Source organism: Ursus americanus, chromosome 29 (genome assembly GCF_024610735.1).
Source record: "Ursus americanus isolate L20-20 chromosome 29, mUrsAme1.1.p, whole genome shotgun sequence".
NCBI lineage: Eukaryota > Metazoa > Chordata > Mammalia > Carnivora > Ursidae > Ursus > Ursus americanus.
In genome coordinates, this window is record NC_142155.1 from 30,610,019 (window position 1) to 30,634,141 (window position 24,123).

The window sequence follows — 24,123 nt, forward strand, 5'->3', positions numbered from 1 at the left end:
CCAGTTTTCTCATTGTTCAGGAAAGTCTTTACCTCTCCTTCTTTTCAGAAGTTCAGCTTTGCTGGGTATAGTAACTTCCTGCGGACTCTGAAAACAGTAGCAGAGTGCTCAAGAGGACAACATGGGACATTCCAGACTTCAGTCCCCTTCAAAACTAGCAACTATCCATAGATAACACATTGTTGTGCAAATTTCACTTTACAAGAAGATCCCTGATCTCACGGATCTCCCAGCCCAAGCAACACCATTCTCCTTCTCCCTGCCTCCAACAAGGGTTCATGAACTGAGAAGGAATTTGACCAAGGCTTACACAGAGTTGCTGGTAAAAACATATTCAATACCACAGCAAGGCTTTCTTCAGAGAGCTAGTTCTCCTTCCCCCGAGCGAAGCTTTTTAGCACAAAAAAAATTAGCAAGTTATCGACTTTTCCTACTGAAAGATTTCTCTAGTTCGGGAGTGTTGTGAAACACCAGTTTTCAAGGTACGAATCACATTTTTAGGGAGGGGGGCCAGGGGATGGGTTAGTTAGCTCAGTGATGGGTATTAGGGAGGGCACGGATTACATGGAGCACTGGGTGTTATACGCAAATAATGAATCATGGAACACTACATCAAAAACTTATGATGTGCTGTATGGTGACCAACATAATAAAAAAATCACATTTTTTATTTACTTACAGTCTAGAACATCCAAGTGAAAGATAAACAGCATAAAATAACTCTAAATAAATGAAAAAAGTTTTAAACTCACATTCTATCTGCCCGTATCACCGCCACTGCCATCCCCAACAACTTTGGCCAGTTAGATGATAAAGCTTTTTAAAAAATCATATCTCCCTTCCAGGATCTCACAATCTTACTCAAATAAGTATGAAAATCCAGTGGTAACATAATCCTCATAAATTATTTTCAGAAGTCATTTCTCTATTCTTAGGTTCTTGCCTCTATGCTTTCAAGCTGCTTAAAAACATTAAAATTTTAATTATATTAACATGAATTTGGAGCATCTAAGGTTGTGTTTTGTTAAGATGAACACAATCATATTATTTTGGTCAATTTCATCTACTACTAAAATAAAAAAGTAAAACACTAAAATTTAAAAAAAAAGTTAACCTAATTAAAAAGTAAAGCAGTCAAACCACTGATTTAGAGTGGTATAGACAACTCCAAAATTGTAAAGCAATGGGGGGGGGGGGGGGAGAAAGGGGGGAGCCTTCATTTGTATCTCTCTCCTTCATTGTACCAGAGCACTGGTTAGAATCTCAGATGAGTAGAGAAATAACTTTGAAAATTGAATTCCTGTCCACACAATGCCAAACCATCTAGTAAGTCTGGTTAAAAAAATGTCAACCCAGATGTTTGGCACTGCATAGACAAAATATCCAGATGACAAGCTGAACTTGCTAATAAACTGCTGAAATGGACCAGATGTTCTGGCTTCTTCAGGCTTCAGGGCCTAGGGGTCCCCGGGGACACCAGGAGAAAGCAAATGTCCCCACTGGACCTTCACCACCTGCGTGCCTTCCCTGGAAACTGAAATGGGTGTGTAACAGCGGGGTTTAAATTAAAAATGTCAACGACTACCTTAGAAAAATCAAGTGAAAAGTACAAGTAGGATGTAATGTGATATTTATCTGAAATCCATGTTTTGGGAAGTCACTGAGTCACATCTATCTTGAGACACTGTGGTTGCATTTCTAAATATTCTCCCTACCCCCACCCCCGGGACTTTCTCTTTCAACCCAAGTTCTGGGCTACCCCTTCCCAGCCCAGGGTGCAGTGGCTTTTTTATAGGCCACAGTGATTGGCTGAAATCTAGAACTTTCTCTCTCCCCTTCACCTGGTTCTTCCTCTCTCGCTTCCTCATACTTCCTTTCAGATCTTGCCGTTCGTATGGTGTGCAAAGTGGGAGAGGGAGCATAAGGATCATGCCAGGGATTTTTCTGGCGCAGCCCAGGCAACCGGCAGCCCTGGCAGAAAGGCGCAATGCCAGGCGCGGCCGGGCCAGCGGGAGGGACGGCGCGCGCAGGGAGGGGCGCTCCCCCCCCCCAGGAGGAGTCCCTGCGGGGCTGCGGGCCAGCGGGGGGCGCAGAGGGCGCGGGGTGCGCGGGAGGATATTAACCGGCAGGGTGGGACACCGCCGCAGAGCCTGGAGTCCCCTCCAGCGAGGTTGTCTAAAACGGTGCCTCGCAGGAAACTGAGGGCAGCGGGGGAAAGGAAGACGCTCCGAAAACACCATGTGATTTACTAAGCTCCCAACTGTATTTAGAAAACAGCTCTGGCTTCCGTCAGAAAGTTCCGATAGGCATTTAATCCGTTATATAATTTCTGTTTTCAGAGAGGGGTTTGTTTTGCTTCTTTTTAAAAACGTCATTAAAAGATTTCCTTCGTGTCAGTATTTTCTGGAGCCTTCCCTGGGACACTCTCTGCTGCGCTGCGAAAAGAAAAGCTGGGACGGCTTTCTTGTCTCCCTCCAGAGAGACTTATTAAAACAATCTTCCAACTGCCACTGGAGGAAGAGTTACTGCATCTCTCATCAGGATACAATTAATAGAACAAGTGAAGTGTGATGTGGGAGAGCAAAAGGGAGGGGGAAAAAGGGAATGATTCCCAGCGTGTCTCACGAAGCGGGCCGTGCGCTTCGCTGGCCTGAAGGAAATCAGGACAGCACCCTTGAAAGTGCAAAGAACATCAGCTATGCTCCCACCCTCACCCCAAGAGACGCGGGACACACCCCGATTTCACCAATACCCAGAGATGCCAGACACACAGCGGAGAATTTAAGCACAAAAATAAAGAGCGTGATTCTCCTCGCTTTGAATTTAAAAAAGAAGGAAAAAAAAAAAAAAGCAACCTTTTCCCATTCTCCCATTTCTAACCACCCCCACTCCTGCCTTGCTTTCCCCTCCACCGCCCCCCTCCTCTCTCAGGGATTGGCTTTATTTAAAAAACTATATTTCTGCCCAGGCATTCAAAAATGCTGAGTGCCTCAAGCAAAGTAGTAGAATAAGCATGTTTCTTACTGCTTCTTGGCAACTCTGCGGCCCAAGACCTGCTTCCAATTAGAGATCATGTGGCTTCAGTTTAGTATTATCATGAAAATGAAATTACCACTTTAGAAAAGTCAAGTTATTTTGGAAGTGAAAACTGCAGGTCAGAGCCCACCAAAATTCCAAAAAATTTGCTCAAGAAACATCTTGTTGAAGGGTCAAAATGGCCTGGCCAATAAACATCCTGGGGTTGCGATATGCAGCGCTCCCTCCTCTGGAAAGGCCTCTCTGGTCAAGCTCATTGTCCTTCAGGAAAAGGCATCCCTCTGATGGCAGATCCGAGCCCGCTCTGCTTGCAGAGAAACAGCGCTGGCCTCTCGGACCCTCCAATGTGCTTGAACCCGCCCATCTCCACCACTCACCTGGCTGGGAGTAACTCCACTTCGCTAGCTCTTCCTCCCCTGAAGGCTTCTATCTTCCCTCCCCAACAAGACTGTAAATTCCTGAGAGCAAGGGCCGTGTCTTTAATTTTTGTAGCTTCATAAATTCTTAGAACAGGAAGGGACTTAGTCCAATCGCATAAAGATAAGGCCTATTAACTAGTTTCTGGCAGACATGCTGTGAGCATTGGGCCTGTGGCCACATTAAGGTCAGCTCTGAACACAGAGTGCCTTACGACTGGGATGCCCTTCAAAAGTGCTCTAAACCTGACCCGGGAAGCCTTGTGTACCAGCACAGTGGCTGAGACCCTGGAGATTCAGAAGGACTGGGTTCAAATCCTGGGGCCACCGCTAACTAAGTTCTGTGACTTAAGACAAAGTGCTTTACCTTTTTGAGCCTTTGTTTATTCAAATATAAAGCTGGGAAAATATAAGTATCTACCCTTTGGTTTGCTGAGGATTAAACGAGATTGTGTATGTAAAATATTTAGTCCATGTGCATACAGTCGGTAAGCACTAAATAAATGGACATTGTTTTATTATCCTTATTATCTGGCATGTGTTTGATGGGACCTGAACCGAGGGTTCCTTTTATAGAAAGCTCCGCAGCTTGTCATACGAAAACATGGGTTTATTTGGAGGAAATGTTCTGTATCAGCTTTCTGGAACCATCTCTGTTATTATGAAATTCCAGGAACTGGAATAAAATAACAAGAGGGTGAGAGAGAGGGTGCATGGATTCTTCACAAAGCAACTTGAACCAACCAGCCAGGAGATCAGCAATCTACTGAGCACACTTTGTATGTCAGGCACTGTGTCTGGTGCCGTAGGAAATCCAGGAAATGTTAACACGGGCTCCGTCTTCAACTGCTCAATCGACTTGGAGATAGAGGATTCCTGGGAAGAAAACTGAAAGTGTCGCTGTATGCAGTGTGTCTCAAGGGGCCTATTGGCAACACATACTCTGGAAGCTCAGAAGCAATAGCAGTGGCTTCCAGGTGTTGTGGGCAGAGAAGGTGAAACTTAAGGTAGGTTTTAAAGGACTGGGAAGACACAGCTGAGTGGAACCCATGCTCCTCATGCTCAGGGAAGATTTTGTGTAAAGGCCAAGATGTAGGAATTCCAAGGTGTGTTTAAAGGCAGTGACACCAGACCAGCTAAAGTTAAAGGTACAGCTATAGGCTTAGGGTATGTACTGTGCTTGAAAATGTACTGTGAAGAGCTTTGAATGCTTTGCTTATTGCTGGGCCCTAGTATGGTTGTGCAGAATATGGTGCACCTTAGCATTGTGCAGTGTACAACCTATACGACTGTACTTAGCAGCTTGGCTACCTCTTTGGACTTCATCCTGCAAGTAGCCATGAGGCCCTGGAGGCTTTTGAGGAAGATATCAGGATCTGATTTTTATATATGTTGTTGCTACAAATGAATGTTATTTTTATATATGTTTTTATATGCACTAGACTTGGAAGAGCTTTAGAAATGGGCTTAAATTCACTGAAATAACTGACCACCAATTTGGATAAGGAAAGGAGAGAAGCTGTGGTGCTCTTTACATTCACAGTGTTAGTGCCTTTGGAGGTTGAGGAGTTCTCATCCAAGTAAAAAGTTTTCTAAGGGGGAAAAGATGTCGGAATAAAGCCTAGCACCGTTGTTCAACCTTTATTGTAGGCTATTCTAAAACTGTCCTGTCTAATAACACAATGTCTAGAAGAGCTAAGGGAGGAAGGGCAAGCTACAGGGCTGAGGGGAGGGGGGAAGAAGCCATTTTCCTACCTAAACCTCTTCAGTGGGGTGGGAAATGAAAAGAGCAGGTAGAAGAGAGGATTTGCTTATGATTACCCCCATTTTCCTTTCACTGTCTTTGCAAACAATTGTTCTGTGACTTACGTCAAAAAGAGAGACAAATCCATGATTGTGCCAAGAAAAACTCCCTTGGATATAGCACAACGTTGACTCTAACATGAGGTGGGGGGCAAGGAGGGAGTGTATTACAAAAGAAAACAGTGGTGTGTGGTCCTCCTCACATACATTGGCGGTTGGCGGGTGAGTTTCGATACCACGGGCTCGTGGTATGCCATTCAGCCTTGAGCCTTGAACCTGCTGTCCCAGGCAGACCATCCCCAGCACCCTGAGTCTCCCGGCTACCCCCAGCGCTGGGCTCCATGTGTCCGAGCTCCTACTGAATGCCAGAGAAGACACACTCAAAGGAGAACAGAAAGTTTCTGCAAGCCCAAAAGGTGTGGAGCAGATGCTGGGGGTGGGAGTGCCAAAGGGATGGAAACAGATGCCTGGAAGTTTCTGCCATCAACACCTACTTGTAGATTCAAGTTTGAGCCGTCATTTGCAAATGCCTGTGTAAAATAATCCATCTCCCATGACCTCAACGGAACATGACTTGGCTGGTGGGAGAAAGCATCCTGAGGAGAAAAGCAGCCTCCCCAGATCTTCACAGAAAACTTAAAAGATCCCAATATGGGCCCCGTTGCTCTAAGGCAAGACTGCGTAGAGGTCAGGGATCCCACAGCCACAGCAAAAGAGCTTCTCCAAATCCTGCTGTTGACCGAAGGAGAGCGGGGAGGTGGGAATGAGATCTCGGGGAGGGTGAATGGCCCTTCTACACGCTTCCCAGGCCCTAGCAAGCGCCAGGGACCAGGCTCCTTGTCTTCCCCTCCCCATCTGCCGAACTCAGACACACCCCAGAAGCGCCATCTGCTCCCTCAGGAGAGAGCAGGCCCAAGCAAAGGCCAGATGACCCCGCAGCTTAGCATCCCCCAGACGCCCCAGGGCAGCCCCTAATGGGTGTGCCTGGGGACCTCAGGAGGCCCAGCCCCAAAACCAGAATGGAAAAGAAAATGACTTGAAATTGCTGACAGGCAGACCCGTGTCTGTGGACTGCACATGGCGGGGGGTGGGGGGGAACGAGCAAACACCACCTGTGTCAGCCAGCAGAAGGGGTTTCTGGGCGGCGGGCATTCTGCATGCACGGCCACCTGGGACCGAGGCAGGGATTAGCTGTGTTTCACTCTTCTCTTTCATTTCTCGTAAGTGCTGCTCAGACCGTTTCAAGCAGGGCCTTGAGCTGGATTGCAGACCCACTCTGTGTGCTGTGCACCCAGAATGAGGTGAGGACTAGCACGAGGCTCCCTGCCCACAGTGAGCACTGCTCACTGGGACATCTGGGACATCCCCACCTGCTCCCTCCTGGCCTCTTTCTATCTGCAGCCTTTTCCTGACACACGCAGAAGATGTGTGTGTGTGTCTGTACGTAAGTACATATATAATACTAAATAATACATAGAGTGTGACATAATACATTACAATACAGCCTGTGTACTACCATAGACATCAGGATCCTTGAGCTGAGTTTCTGGCAACGGCCAGTTTTATTAGCCCAGCACCCTGAAAATCAACTCAGAGCAAGATCACCTAGAGATCTCTGCCCATCACACTAATTTTGGAGGAAGAACCAAGTGCGATTCCATTCAGTGGTCCAAATGTTCTTTGTGGGTGAATTCTTTTCCCTGGTTCACAAAACCAGAAGCTTCCAGAAGCTTCCATAACTGTCATCTGTTCAATCAATCATTGAGAGATTTCCCACTTTGGGCAAACAGTTGGCCTCAGATCCCGACTTGCCTCTAGCAGAGGCCGGCTCACATTTGGAGATGTGAAGGGTCTCTAAGGGCCACGGGCCAATCTGCCTCCTGTTCTAGACCCACTCCTCATCTCCTCACCTCTCCTGTCTGCCCTGAGTGTTTTAAGAATGAACTGCTCCTCCCCGCCATCTTAGCTCCACCCAGGTCTCCGGACGGATGCCGGCTGGAGAACATCTCGCTCTGGTGAGCTACCAACACTCAACAGAGCTGGTCTTTTCTATCACTGGACATTCAGAGACAAACTTCTGATAAAACTGCTCAGCTATCTGTAGGCATTCACACCATGCATTCAGGCCACAAAGTCTGAATTTGTAGACCAGCCAGGCCGTCACCAGCAGCCCGGAGTCACCTCTTCCTCCTCCTATGGTATCTTCGTCTCCTGCTATATATATATGCCTGTGTCATGTTCCCTCAGGTCAGGAGTTGTCATGCTTATTCATCTGTCAGCAAGTGCTCATTCAACACAAACTACAAGCCAGGCACTGTTTGCTCTGGGCCCTGGGGAAAAAAGGCAGTGGACGAAACTGCCAAAGTCCCTACGCTCTTGGATCTTCCATTTGCCCAGGGGAGAAAGAAAGCAAAGACGTCGTAATATGCCAGGGGGTGATAAGCGATAAGGACGGAGGTTGAACTGGTGAAGCAGGGTGAGAGGGAGCCGGGGAAAGGGACTGGGTAGTATTTCAGATGACAAGGGGAGGCTCAGAAAAGCCTCTCTGAGAGGAACACACTGCGTGGAGTTGGAAGTGCCCAAGAGAGCATGCGTGAGGGCATCGCTCCCCTTCCATGGCCATGGGAGGTGTCGTAAAAATCAAAGTCCCTTCCGTTATTGCAGCATTCAGTCATTTACCACGTGCTTTACACTCCGCATTTCATTAACTTCTCACAATTGATGAGCTATGATTCACATTTCTCAGATGCCGAAATTGAGTTCCAGAGGCTGGGTGGGAGCTGGGGTACTTCCCAAAGCCATTCAGAAGAAAAACCCAGCGGCAGGGCTGGATTAGAACCCAGATCTCCTAATTCCCAGCCAAATGCTTCCTAGGGGGACAGATCATGTTGGTTAATCCTAATATCAGGCAGATTTTGCTTAAGACTTCAGTCAGAGGGGCGCCTGGGTGGCGCAGCGGTTAAGCGTGTGCCTTCGGCTCAGGGCGTGATCCTGGCGTTACGGGATCGAGCCCCACGTCAGGCTCCTCCACTGTGAGCCTGCTTCTTCCTCTCCCACTCCCCCTGCTTGTGTTCCCTCTCTCGCTGGCTGTCTCTGTCTCTGTCGAATAAATAAATAAAAATCTTAAAAAAAAAAAAAAAAGACTTCAGTCAGAAGTACGTGCCTCGGAACATTAAAAAGTCTGTTCAGATACTTATCACTGTCTGTGATCCAGCCACATGGTTACAAGGGGCAAACAAGTTACTTCATAGGTATCCCATTCTTTAATACCTGGGAGCTGAGGATATTCAGTTAAAACGCCAACGAAAAGGAGATAACAAACGCGTGCCCATTTTGTCTGCAATATTTACAGCGACTGCTGTGTACATATATGTGCACGTTAACAGATTTCCTCTGGACTTTCGACACATGGGTCCCAACGTTTCCCATATATAATGGATTATAAGGTAGAAAATCACTGGTCCTGTGTAACTTTGGACAAATCGTTTCCCCTCTCTGGCCTCAGTTTCCTCTTGCGTAAAATGAGCATTTTGAATTAGATGGTCTCTAAGTTTCTTTCCTCTTCCTGCATCCTGTAGTTCTATCCAAACATATGTTTTTTAATAATAAATAAAGATTTGATTCAGGCTCCAAAGAAGCCTTTTGGTGCTGTGTCACATCACATCTGGCTAGAGACTTTCAGTAATACCTTATTACCTTGATTCATTTTCCCAACAAAGATGCTCTTCCCAAGCTAACATCTTCCTGAGCTTTTCTAAGGCGAGGTGCCCACTATGTTTACTTCCCTCTCAATCAGGGTCAGCTGCTGACTAAAGAAACGGAGAAGGGGGAAAGCCTGTGGGGATGAGTATGGGGACAAAAGGGAAGGACAGGAAAGGGACAGAAAACAAAAAGAGGGGAGAAAGAAGAAGAGAAGGTGAAGAAAGGAAGGAAAAGAAGCGGTGGGTGGTGTGTGATGGAGTAGTGGGGGCAGGGACAGGAAATGTCCCAGAAAAGTATTTCCAGAGCTTTGTGATCTGTTTCTTGTACCAAGCATACGGGCTTCATTAATAAGAGAGAGAAAGAGAGAGAGAGAGAGTGTGTGTGTGTGTGTGCGCGCGCGCGCGTGTGTCCTGAAACATGTATTAATCATGCTGGTGACGAGCAGATGAAATCAATGATTTCTAAAACTTCCTCTGGAATCAAGAGAGAGACCACGTACGTGACGTTTCCTCACACTGGCACCAAGACATTCATCCTCCATGGGCTGGTGTCCAGGACTCTTTCCTCTACGCTTACCCCTCGCTCTGGGAAGAGCCCTCAAGTTCTCTTTTCTTTCCCACCCCCACCACTCGTGTCTTTTCCTCTCCAGGAAGGGGAAGAATTATATCATCTCCCTGGCCAGCTTCAGCAAGGAAAAGCTTTTATTTCTGAAAGTTCACACTTTTTCTGTATGCTTTGAGCCTCTGTTTCTACTTTCTTCTTTCCAGTTCTTTTTTTCATTGAGATTCTTCCATTCATTTTCCCCTTCACCTCCACCTAGAACATCCCATATCTTACAGAAATAATCTTTAAACTAGGTGTGTGTGCTCCTCAGGGCCCAAAGACTTCTGGGGGAGGGGCGGTGCAAAGACAAGAATAATTTGAAAAAAATCATTCTCCAGATCGTCAGCAACCATAAACACTCTTTAATCGAGCACCTCCAGGTCTGCTCCTCACGTCCCATTTCACAGTTACCTACCTGACGAAATATGGTATGTTTCTTGCCCATCCAAACCTTGCATTGGGCCATTACCTTGGTGAGTAAAAACCTCTCGGATGCCAAACAAGAGGACAGCTCAATCATGCATTGTTCTAGAAGAAACTCCTTGACAACAAAGCAGTGAAGACTTTAGTGAGATTACTAAAGCAGCAAAACCTTATGTTTTCAGGAAACCAATTGTTGACAGAGCTCTGTGACTTTATCTGTGTGGCTATCTACGAATTAGAAATGAATGGTTCCCATAAGAACATATCAAGTGTATTTGAACTGAAATTTTAAGCCAATTTTTTCTAACAAAAACAAGGCTGATCTGACTGATTTATTTGAAACCCGCCCTTTGCCAAGGGGGTTTTGTATAACCAAAAATACATATTTAAAGCACATACGCAATATGCCAAAATTCATGACATTTGCAACTATAAAGTCTAGCAAGTTTTAGAAGTTGTGATAGATTGTATTTTTGCTTAATTAACTTAATTATTTATTGCCTTATTCTTCTAAGAGGTGTATAGTTGGGTCAGGCATGGCCATATGACCTGCTTTGGCCCATAGAATATGAGGGGAAGTGATGTGTGCCATAATGGCACAGAAGCTTTAAAAATCATCACAGGGCTCTACCAGAGCTCTTTTTTTCTTCTTTAACAAGAATATCACATCCCAAACAGCAGGTGTTGCTTCAGCCTGGATCCTGGAAAGAAGAAGACATGTGAAACAGAGCCATAAACAACCTACATCCCAGTATCAGGTAGGCAAGACCTAAGACTGTTACTGTAAGCTGCAAGATTTGGGGTATGTTTGTTATAGCAGCATAACTTAACAAGAACGCATCAATTATGGATATCCACTCAAAAACATTCGAAAGGGTAAATAACTTTTCCAAATGTATTTAGGGAGCATGAGAGCAAAAAGATTGCAGACCTTCATTTTAGACCAATGACCATTTCCCATTAAAGAAGCCACTTTTCACACATTCTCCAGTTTTATCAATCAAATATTAGATGTAAGCACTGGAGATAGAGAAAGGAACACATACTCCCCAATCTCAAAGAAATGACAGTCTAATATTATAGATATTGTATGATATTTATGCTCTGTTCTGTAGTCTACTATATTGTACAGAGATAGACAAGTAATGAGCATGACCATAGATATGAGCCCGGAGAACAGAAGTGTTGCAGAGAAGGGTTTGATTAAATTTTTCTAGGGTAAAGCATACTGGGGAAGAATTACTGGAGAGATGAGGTAGGAGAGGACATTTCAGTCACATACAAATGCATATGTAAATTCCTAGAGATGTAAAAGGACGTGGTATGTTTACAGAAATAGAAACATCTGGTATTCCTGGAGTTCACTTTCTAGAAGCAGTGAAGAGAGATACAGCCTGTGGCTGACAGACCCTAGATCCTCACCCTCTGGTGCTCATACTCTCACATAATCTTCCCTCTTTGTGAATGGAAATGTCCTGTGACTGACTTCTAACCAATAAAACATGGCAAAAGGCATAGTAGTATTCTATTCCATTATGTAAGACTCCTAGAAGACTTGCAGGGAGTCTCTCCTTTCCTTGCCAGCTGTGAGAAAGCAAGTTGCCATGAAATAAGCGGACAAGACTCTGCAGGAGGCTTCTAGTAGCTAAGGGAGACCTCTGGCCTGTAACCGCAAGGAAATAAATTCTGCTAACAATCAGAGTGAACTTAGAAGTGAATTCTTCGTCGGTTGAGCCTCTGATGAGACCCCAGCCATAGCTGATAGCTTGATGGCAGCTTGGTTTAGACTCTGATACAGAATACCAGGTTAAGGCGTGCTGACACTCCCAACACATAGAAACCCTGAGATAATAAATGAGTTGTTCCAAGTTGCTGAGTTCATGGTAATTCATTACACAGCAGTAGTAAAAACTAACACACACACACAGAGACACACACGCACACAAACAAAAAACTAAGACAGCTAGAGATGCAGGTAAGTGCTGTTCTAAGGAGTTCAGATTTTATTATGTGGCCAACGAGGAGCCAGGCTGATGGCTTAAAAAAGAGGAATGACACGGAAGGAAGTTTTAGGTTGATCCCTCTGATCACAGTGAGGGAGAAAGATGTCAAGGGACAAGGTTGCAAGCCTCTCGTCTTCCATGGAGCCAGGCGCACAAATGGTCTTGACCTCAGACCTAGAATTACCAGGAAACACTATTTATTGAACAGCTGAAGGATGCTGCATCAGTGAAGAAAAATATAGGAAGAGTCACAAAGCACGGTCCCTGCGCTTAGGAAAGTTTATGTTGGGCTAGGGAACATGATGGCTATGCAGACGAAGGTTTGTTTGTTTTCTTTCATTTTGTCTTCTTACCTAACAATAATCAGTAAGTGGATGGTACTTGAGAGGAGGGCTAGATCAAAGTCTCTTCCCATGGGAGCAGTCGGGGAGGTTTCATGTGAAGAGCGATTCTGAGGTCCATCCTGAGGGATGAACAGGGATGGTATTTAATGGCCTGTAGATAATTTCTCAGTGAGAGAAAACTAGAGCTGGGGCTTTTAGAAAGAGCTTTAGGGGAAGAGATTAGAGTGCGAGATTGGGAAGACTTTGAACTATCACCTTCTAGTTTGTCTGTAGTGCTGACTACATCTTACAATGTGATGAAGGGCCACCCAAGAAGGACTCATGGAGGAGGTGAGACATGAGCTGGTTCTGAAGGAGGGCGGGCCCTAGACAAGCACCAAGGAAATGAGATCACCTTCCTGTGGGAGCAGGGTGTTGCTGGAGGTGTGGCCACAGAGTGGGGGTGAAGGGACCTTTCTGTAAAGAGAAGGGTTGGAATACAAATAGGACATAAATATAAAGTAAATATACAAATACTTTTCTATAAATAAAATATAAATAAGTTCATTTATATACGTGAAATATAAGTATAAAGCGATGTGGGGAAGAGAAGGATGAGAAAGCTGGTTGGGGCCAGATTTTTATCTCAAAAGCTTTAAGCTCCATCAGTATCCTTATGAGCCCCTCTTTTCTTAGCCCATCCATGATCACATTACCCCCTATTTATTACCTCTTGATAGTTTCCTTTTATCTTCAAGATAAAATCAATACTCCCATCACCTACAAGACACCAGCTGATCTGGCCTCTGCCTCATCTCTATGGCCTCAACTCATTTCCCCAAGACCCCCAGCACTTTGGCCTCACTCCGTCAGAGCACCCAGCTGCTTCTGTCCTCAGGTCCTTTGCACAGCCAGGGGTGGTAGATGCAGAGAAGTGAAGGCACATTCTAGGCAAGATCTCCCTGGACCCTCATCGCCCCGGTCTGGGGTCCTTTGTCGTAAGCTCTCACGGCCCTTGCTCGCTTCATAGCACTTATCACTGTGTCATTACCATGCTGGGGGAGGAGCTGTTGAGTGTCTGTGGGTCTAGCTGGAATAGAGGAGACCTACTGTGTGTTGTTCAGCACCACACTCCCCGGGCCCAGCGTTGTGCCTGGCCCAGAGCTCGCACACAATAAATCCTGGCCCCGATAAGTGGGTGGATCCATAGGTCCACTCTCTCCTGGAGTTTTACCTAGAACGGATGACAAGGACTGGAGCTTGGAAGTGGTGACTTCTACCCCCCATGCCACGCCTTGAACCCAGAGCACGACACGAAGCCTCCCTGTGGCTTTCCACTCACCCGCCTGGGACAGAGGGCCACCAGACCCAAGCACACACCACTAACTGACAGTGAGTAAAATACTTTTACAACCATTCCTCAAAACAAGGGAATGAAGAAGGATGGCTTGGCTTCCCTACACTCTGTGTCTCTATGGCTCCATGAAGCTTTTATTGGCAAGTCCTCACAACACACTTATGGGTTGTTGTTGTTGTTGTTGTTGTTGTTGTTGTTTATAATCATCACTGATAGATAAGGAACCAAGAGATTTCAATATGCCCAGGGTCACATGGCAAGTTACCAGTGGAACTAAAGTTCAAATTCAAAACCACAGGATCGTCAACATAGTTATTGAACAAGCATTGTTCAAATGTGAGCTCCTTGGCTTCATCTGGTGATTTCATTCCAGTTGTATGTAGACCGAGAGAAACCCCAGTTTGACAGAGGACTTAATACTCAGAATGTAAGAGAATTTAGGACTTGCTGGGGTTGATGCCAAACTCAGTGCTGAAGACAGATGGTGCATTCAGAGGAAATGGATGCCTGGGAACGGTGGCCTTTTTGAGAGAGGGAAAAAAGGGACAGGAGAGAACGGGTAGGACCCAGGTTGGGACACTGTGCAGGGACAAGTACAGGGAGAAGTGGGTCAGTGTTGGGTGATCTTAGAAACTCAGATGGGTGATTTAAAAATAGGGCCACTAAGCTGAATTTGAATCCTGCCTGGCAGCCTCGGAAAAGTGAATTCATCTAGTTAATTAATACCTACCTTATATAATTGTTACACAAATTAAACGGGGGAGATTCATGTAAAGTAAGGGTGGCAAGCTAGAGTCTGCAGGCCAAATTGGGCCCACTACTTGCTTTTGTGTATAAAGTTTTATTGGAACACAGCCATGTGTTTACATACTATCTATGGCTCTTTTCGCAACTACAGCAGCGCAATTAAGTAACTGCAACAGAGGGTATATGGCCTTTAAAGCTGAAGATGTTTGCTTTACGGGAAGTGTTTGCTGATCCCTAATATAAACCATTTATTACATATTCAGGGTACTAATTTAGTACTAAATGTATATGCATGTAGTAAAACGCAGTTCGTGTGCAGACTGGCACAAATTATGTGCTCAGTAAGTATTAGCTTTTGTTAGGTAATCCCCTCCTGTCAGAGGCCCAGAGAGGGTAAGTTATTTGCCCAGGACTGCTGAGCAAGGTAGTAGCAAAGAAACAGGGTTCCAGAAAGAGGATTAGGTGCCCAACAGGGCTGTCAGAAAATCTGACCCCAAAGGAATGCACATCCAGGACATGGGAAGTTCCATTCGAGAACTCTGCATGTCAAATCCATTGTCTTACTGGTTGAGCTGGATATAGAACCAAAATTCACTGTAATCAAGAATGAAAGACAATTTAGTAAGCTCCTCCTGTGTCTTCTCTTATTAAGGAAATCCAGGAAGAGAGGTCTGGAGACAAGAGTTTTCCAGAAAGGATGCCGTTGACTCCTGGGGGATGGCTGTGACAAATCACCCCAAAGTGATAGAAACCAGGTAGCAAATCTTCATCTCAGTTAAGGTGGGGGGCGGGGGGACTGTCTTGTCTTTGCACCCCATCATTTACATTTCAGGAAAGTAGATTGAAAAACTTTCTTTTTAATATGTGTTTTGTCTGGAATGTCAGTTAGGAAAATAGGCACTGGCAGGTCAATGATTCCTTTGTAGAATGACATAACCATTTGGGGGTGTCTGAGGGGTGGTACTTATTTGTATCTTGGGCAGGCATGCAATTCTAACATGAAGGAGCAAAGCTGAAGGCAAAAATCATCTTGTTACTAGGATTTATTTTGGTTTTTCTGCTCACTCAGTAGCATCTAACACAGGGATGTAAATACTGGTCATGTGAATACTGGTCCTATGTGCTTCCACTCCTCTCTCTATGGCAAACGTTACTGATTGATCTTGCCACATTTTCCCACTGAGCCCAGAATTCAGAATTCTCTGCAATGCCATGCTCTGTGAAATGTCCTAGGCAGCATGCAAGAGGAAAGGAAAATTGCCATCCCTAGGTGCATAGAGATGCTTGTTAAATCTCTGTCGAATGATGAGTAAATAAATGAGTTAATGAATGGATGAACAACAGGTGATATAGCTCAATAATGGAGCTCTAAATGCGGCTACATTGCTCCTATCCCTGATCACAAAAGAAACCCCGTAAGGATCGTGTGGGAGCAGATAGTGGAGTTTTACTGGGGAAAAACAACTCCAGCACATCCTCGGAGCCTTGAACTCATGATGTCCACTCCATCTCTAAGGAATGGCGTGTGGGATGAAATGGTTCTGGAACTGACTGGTTGCAACAATCCAGAGGTTTGGCTCACTGTGGTGAAAGCTCATTCCATTTGTTCATTCAAGAAATCTCGATGTCATCAGTCAGGACCCCCAGCAAGATCTAGATAATGGTGGAAACAGATACCCTCAAACGAGTCATTTTATGAGTGCAATGAAGAGGCTGTTACAAGGACCAGCACAATGCCCTGGGACTAGAAGAAGGGGAGCCATTCCCATTCCTGGGCCTGACAGGCTCTGGCCAGCCTATTTGCTGATGTCCCTTGGTATCTCCATTGGCTGTATCCAGAGGGAAGCCAGAGGGCCAGGGAGCCTATGTGTGCCAGCATTCTCCAAAGAAACACAACTATGAGGAGAAATATGATAGGAATTGACTCATGTGGTTATGGAGTTGAGAAGTCCCACAGTCTGCCATCTGCAAGCTGGAAAACAAACAGAGCCAGTGGGGTGAGGCCTGTGAACTGGGGGTTGCTGGTGCTGCCTGGAGTCCAAAGACCTAAGAACCAGAGGCTCTGATGTCTGAGGGCAGAAAGAAATGGATGTCCCAGCTCGAGAAGAAAGAATTCACTGTTCTTGGACTTTTTGTTCCATTTGGGCCCCCAACAGATAGGATGATGCCTGCCCACATTACCTAGTCTACCAAATCAAATGGTAACCACTTCTAGAAACACTTTCAGAGACACTCCCAGAAATAATGTTTTACCAGCTATCTGGGCATCTCTTGGCCCCGTCAAGTTGGCACGTAAACGTAACCATTACAGAACGCCTTGACACAGTTCACCGAAGTCAGCTCCAGGGTGCAGAGCAGGGTAGGGAAGGGTATGGAGTGCATCTGGAGGGATAAACAGAGACAGACAGCTCATGCTGAGCAGCAGCATTGGTGAGGCTTCATTCCAGACACTGAGGACGAAGCAGTGAGCAAGACAGGCAAGGTCCTTGCTCCCAGGAAGCTGACAGTCAGTGGTGGGAAGAGAAACACTGAACTTACGAACATGTTAAAATAAAATGTTTTCACATACTTTAGAAAACCCAAAGCTGGTGATATTTTACCAATATTGTTTCTATTCGGTTTTTTTTCCAAATGAAAAGACAAATCATCACCAACAGATAGTACAAAGGCCAAGAGAGAGCACTCTGCCTAATTGGCTGTTTATTCTTTAAAGAGAAACAAGGCACGGTTTTTTTCCTATCTTGTCTTTTTATCACATGCTCACTTCCAAAGTCATTCTGTCTTGGACAGTTTTAGAAAACAGATTTTTGGTTTTGGAATGGGTGCCTTGTTTAATCCTGGTTTCTGCAATCTTGGTAAATCAGGGAGAAAGATATGTCCAGCGGGCAACACAAGAATGTTTTATTTGCGTAAGAAAAAGAAAACAGATATATTTTTTTTCTGAGTTGCCGGGATAGAATCTTAACCATACTTTGGTGTTTAACATCCATTCATCCCAAGAAACGTTTGATTTCCAATCTGTTCTGGAGTCTATCCAGAGAGAACAATGACATTTCTCTTTAGCAATAATATTTTAAAGCTTATTACCTTACAGGATCTTTCTTGAAGATTGTAAAAGGAGACAGGCTTTGGCCAGGGTGGTGGCGGGGGGGGGGTCGAAGGTTTACTTGGGGGGATCTGAGGGAGAGGTTGGCAAGCGAGAAACGGGAGAGTTTCTTCTTTTTATTCTAGAGTGTTTTTTTTTTTTATACCAAGATATGAAGCCCTGATCCCCAAAATCGACAAGCCATGCCCAACGTTAGGAAAGTGGAGAAGGTCTGGCTGAACCTCAGAAAAACTTGCAAACAAATTCACAATATGATGGGTTCACAACGTTACATTAGAGCTTCAGCAATCACAAATCTTACAGCACATTCCAGAACAATGAAAAAAGAGAGCGAAATAAAGAACCCCCCCCAACCAGCTGAGCCGGTATTTAAAGTCTTTTTAATTTAACAGAACCTGTTTTTTATGGTATCCAGGATATGTTTCTGGCTTTTCAAGCCGTCACATGATCTCTTGTCCAGATGTGCGGGTGTATATCTGGGACTGGACCAGCCAAAAACTGCAGCACTTTCCTTCGGCTCGTAGCTTGTTACTGTAACTCAACCGTGCTCCTCTGGGCTACAGAAGCACCACATTAATATGTGGTACGACAACAATAACACAGGAGGGGATAAAGTTAACCAAAACATTCACATGAATCTGGAAAAAGAGGAGAGGCAGGAGGTGGGGCGGGAGAGGAAGGAGAGCCAACTCAGATAGGTTTATTTGTCAGCTCCACACAACACTGAAAATGAAACCTCCAAGCGTGCGGTGGTCTGAAAACTTCCCTTTTTCTCACCTACTGTGAACAGCTTTCACCCGAGGACAAGACTTCCTGGAGCTTTCTTCAGGAAATTAGCAAATGCCTCTGTTTGGAACGTCAGGTCCCAGGAACCCACAGCAAGGCCAGAAAGTGCCTCACGAACCACAAGAGGACAGAGCTTCTCCTTCAAAGAAATTTCTGGAAGCCCAGGCCTTCACCACAGAGGGGGCGGGAATGGGGAGCCAGGAGGCAACCGCCCGCCTTGCGCGTCTTTGCTGGTGACCTTGGGGGGCTCACCCGTCAAGCCGCTCAGACAGCTTCTGGCCGTCAATTAACTTCATTAAGCCTTGGTTTCCTTGTGTACGAAGTGGGCCTTGAGGGGGTGTTTTCAGGATTCGGTGGAATCACCATGACCTCACGTAGCTCAGTGCCTGCCACGTAGTGAGCGTTCCAAGTCATTCCTCCCTCCGTCTGCAAGCACTGTGTGGGGGTGGGGGTGGAGGGATCAGGTGAAGTTTAAGAAGGTGATAAGGGCAGGTCCCATGGAGAAGGTGACTTTTAAGTTAATCAAATAAAATAAATGTTATTTACGGTCTTATCTGAATTCACAGAAGACACCTATCAACCCAGCTGGTTCTTTCTCTGGACTTCCGGCCCTAACAGTTGAGAACAAGGGGCTTCCTCAGAATGAGGGTGAGCAGCCGGATAGTGAGGAGGCGTCTCAGAGACCCCCCCCCCATCTGAAATCCTTCTTCCTGGTCCGCTGGGCCCACCATGGCGGCTCCCCGGGCCTCGAGCCCGCCTGCGACCACTCCAGGAGCTGCAGCCACATGACGTGGCTGGCTCCGGTTCGCCTGTGGGTTTTCTCTCACCCGTAAAGCAGAGAGTTAAGACAAGTAAAGCCCCACGTCCCCTTTCATGCTGTTACGATTCTCCACTAAAGGGGCATGAGAGGTGAGAGCTGAAGATTTATGAAGGGAAAGCTTTATGTTCTTTTTTGCCTACCTCACACCCTCCCGGTGCCACAGAACAGTCGCCAGAAGGGAATTCTATGCCGGGCCCTCCCCCAGCCTCTACCATTTTCAGGACACTTTCCCCTCTTCCTCTGAGTGTCAATCCTTCCAAAGCCCTCTGTGCTCTACTCGGTTTGACTTCAGCGTGAGTGGTGAGAGGGAAGATTTATTTCCACAACTTTCTGTGGAGACCGTTTCACAGAAGACGTATTGTTCCAAGCGAGATTTTCACCAGGGCGGTGGGGGAGGCAAGAAATCCCCCCCCCCGAAATAATGTCACATTTCTTCAAAATCATTGACTCCGAGAAAGAAATGAAGAAAAACCTCTAATCGTTTCAGTTAGGTAGTATGCAGATATCTATATTTTACGTATAAATATATGTGGGTGTGTGACATAATACACACACACACATTAAATCTTATAATCTCGAGGTCAGAAGGGCGCGTGTGGTCAAATTCCTTCTCCCACCGTAATGCACTCTGAATTATACCTGCATTAAGTGTAACATGGGTTAGAGCCAAGGAGAAATATCGCCCATTGCAGTCTGGCCAGTCTACCGAAATTCTGTAGATGATAGCCGACAAAGCCAGAATCTCAACTCACAGCCTAAATGACAATAATTAAATTAATTTCAAAAGACTTTCATTCAGCTTAAGGTGAGTTTAAAGGCCAAGGAGTTAATAAAAGAACTTCTATTGAGTTTTACAGTGGTTCTCATCTCTGGCTACACATTTGAATCACCTGGACTGTGGTATTTTTAATCCATCCCTGTAGAGAATCTTTCCACAAAGTATTCCAGCATTCACAATGCTGGATTCATGTTTGCAACAGAAAGAAATAAACTGCTTATAATGAAAACTTGTGGCTAAAAGGCTCATATATATAATTTCCTCCTCATAATGGCTAAAATGGAAGTCGTTCTCCCCGCCACCCCATAGTCATACTCTGATATATATTTTTAAGATTTTATTTATTTATTTGACAGAGATAGACAGCCAGCGAGAGAGAGAACACAAGCAGGGGGAGTGGGAGAGGGACGCCTGGGTAGCACAGTTGTTAAGCGTCTGCCTTCGGCTCAGGGCGTGATCCCGGCGTTCCAGGATCGAGTCCCACATCGGGCTCCTCCAATGGGAGCCTGCTTCTTCCTCTCCCACTCCCCTGCTGTGTTCCCTCTCTCGCTGGTTGTCTCTCTCTGTCACATAAATAAATAAAATCTTTAAAAAAAAAAAAAAAGGAGGAGTGGGAGAGGAAGAAGCAGGCTCATAGCGGAGGAGCCTGGTGTGGGGCTCGATCCCATAACGCTGGGATCACGCCCTGAGCCGAAGGCAGATGCTTAACAACTGCGCCACCCAGGCGCCCCATACTCTGATATTTTTAATTGGCCTTTGCAAAGGGCCTTTTGATTCTCCTTGTTGCAACTGTGTGGTGTAGTTGAAAGTATCATGGTCTAGGAACCAAGAAACATGGTCTTTCCCTTCTCTGACCCAAGCTAGCTGTATGATTTTGAGAGTATTTTTTTATTTTTACCTTTCTTGCCTCAGCTTGCTCTTGAATAAAATGGACAGATTATCCAAGGTGATCCTGAAAAATCCTTCCCGTGGAGAAAAAGTGTTGAGATCCTGAAGGTGTCAGAGAATCCCAGCTCAACCACTTCCTAAATAGTTGACCTTGGTTTGTCTCTGAGTTTCACAAAACAGCCATTGGTAAACGTATATCAAGAAAGTGAATTGAGATGACACACATGTGAATTGAGATGACACGCATGTTTACAAAACGTTAAACACTAATTTCCACTCGCTTTGGCTCCCTTCATCACCTTAAGGCCCCTTCCTGAGTTGACAGAAGACTCAAGTAAAGTACAAAGTGGTTAAGAACCCACCCAAATAACAAAGGAATTTCTACCTGGCCCACTCTTCTGTCCAGTAAAACTATCCTTTTCTATTCAGGTAGCCCAAAGGCGGCTGAGTCGCTCATGCCATCAGCAGAATGTTTACTTCCTAGAGTTGATCCCCTCGGGACCCTGATGGTGGGCATTTGGGGGCTATGGGAGAGACATACTGGAGCCAACTCCTCGTGGAAACCTCCAAATCACCCCATAGTCACCCCTAGTTTCCAGTATTAGACAAGCCCTACTCATCTCAACCACTTTTCTTATCCTTCAGTTGTATCAGGGGAAGACCTCTGAGTGGCCATCTTTAGGTAAATCTAATGTTTCGGTCTTTTCGTAGGAAGGAAGAGACTATTGAGAGAGGACAAGAAGGCAAGCAGACATTTTCTTGCCATCCCTTCCAGTAGCCCAGGTATCCTAGGAAATTGCCCAGCTCTCCACGAGATGGGCTTTCTACAATGAACAGAATAATCTTCTTAATTAGCCCAACATGTCAAACTCGGAGGTAACTACACCAACCATAATCCCTTGCCGCTGTTAGCCATCATAAGTCTAGAGCATAAGTTTGGCATGTGGACAGTTTTGTGAGCCTGGCCATTGGAAAACATCTAAATCTGACTTGTTTCCTGAATGTATGTGTGGGGGTGTGGGGGTGGCTGGGAAAAGAGAAAGATAAACCGGAGCTGTGTGAAATTTGACAGTTTCAGTTCACAGGGCTTCGTATTAACTAATTTCAGTTTCAGTTCATACAGGTTTCCCTCCTTTGGAGAGAAACTTTGACTTTCAGGTTGAAAGAAGCTAAACGGAGCTGAAACCACATTATTTGACGTACTTTCAGATTGAGTTGGGGAGAAGACAGATGGGAAGGTTGCCCCAGACTCATTCCAATTTCTCCCACAAAAACTTGCCCCGGGCTCACCTCCAGAGTTCTGTGATGCCTGTTCGTCTCTCCTTCCAGGCAGACTCAAGTTGAATTGTGAACCTGAAGTCCTATATATTTAGCCGACCTTGGAGGCCCATTCCCTGAGTCCGGGCCCAACCTGGAAGAGCAGAGCCCACCCTGCAAGATCCATCTGCCCCAAAGTGTCACCCTGTTGACCTTTCTGGAATCCCCCCTTGAGGCTGGGAACAGTGGTCAGCAAAGAATCTGGGTCTGAACCCCACCTCCAGTATTTACTCTCCGTATGAATTTGGGTGGGTTAATCACTGAATTCTTGACGCAAACATTAATAATTTCAAAACAAATCCTAACATTTGCCTTACTACTCCAAAATTACATTATTGCTCCAAGTTGGCTTAGTCAGCCAACGTGTTTAGTAGGGACACGTTCATCTATCACTAACCCAGTCCCCTAAAAATGCTAAGTAGTTGTTAGAGAAGTTAGTAATGAAGTACTTAAGGATTGTTTGGGAGAATGGGAAACTTAACAGGGACAAAGATGGACAGAGTATAAAGTAGCCGGAGCCCTGAGTTTGGAGAGCCCAGGAGGGAACAGGAGGTTTAAGAAGTGGAGTCCAAGGGTACTGAAGCCAACCCCAACTATTCCACGATTTGGCCTCAGTCAGAAGACACCCTCCTTGTAAAACTGTGCCCAGCTTCTCCAGAAAGCAGAAGGCCCCTCCCTGGTTACCTTTAGTTTCTTAATGTGGTGTATCCCATTGATTGATCTGGAGATGTTGAACAATCCTTACATCCCCGGAGTAAAATTCACTTGATTGTGATATAAGATGCTTTCGATGTCTTGTGGAGTTCAGTTTGCTAATATTTTGTCGAGGATTTTTGCATCTATGTTCATCAGAGAGACTGGCCTGAAATTTTCTTGTTGTGTGTGTGGCATCCAGGTGGAACTACTTTAGATCGTAATCACATTGGAACAAGAAGGAGAGGTCAGATCCAGAATAAGAGGAGGAACTCTAATGCACACAGATAGGCCCCAATCAGTTAGAATGTGATTTACTAGATAGTCTAAGTAACCAGAAGGTCTACATTACACGGTTAGAAGAAGAGCCTTAGAGAGATCCTATCGAGGATGGTTTTCTCTCTAGGAGAAAAGCAGCTAAAACTTTCAGGGTCTGACCTGGACTCCATATTGAGTCAGGCTGATCTTGCACAGTGTAAGTCACGTGAGCTGATTCCACAAGCCACACGTGGTCCACAGCTCTTCCTAGGCGCATCTCAAAGTCAACCCAGGGGCTAAACAACCAAAGCTTACACCCCCCACCTCGGGGATGGGAGAGTCTCTACCCTGCTGCAGTGACCTGCTAGACCATGACTTGAAGAGGCCATGGTTTGGGGAGAAGGAGGTAGTTTTAATGAAAATCCTTGAGGCATGGATCCAAAACTCTTAACTTGACCAAGACTCCCTCTTACCAAAGCAAAGCTTGTAGGACTGCCTTTCCCCAAATTCCACAAACTCCCTGTAGCAGTGATTACCGATGTCCCCCAATACCTATTCTCTCCATCTTCCATGGTGCTTACATTCATAATGTTTTGTGAAGCACCTGGCTGCCAGATTAAAAACTACATTTCCCAGACTTCCTTGAGCTTGTGTAACCATATAACTCGGTCCTGGCCAATGGAGTGAAAGTGGTGTGTGTAATTCGCTGGAGGTGGTTTTATTTAATTTAATTAATTTATTTATTTATTTTTATTATTTTATTTTATTTTTTAATCATAATTTTTTATTATGTTATGTTAGTCACCATACAGTATGTCCTTAGTTTTTGATGTAAAGTTCCATGATTCATTATTTACGTATAACACCCAGTGCACCATGCAATATGTGAGAGGTGGTTTTAGAAGCAAAGTTGTGCCCTTTGTTCCTGCTTCTCTCCCCAGCCTTTTCCCTTCCCACTGGCTGGAATGTGGCTATAATGGCTGGAGCTGCAGCAGTAAATGGGGACCATGGGATAATCTACAGAGGTCACCTGCAGTGAAAAAAGCAAGGTGTCAAAGTGTGCT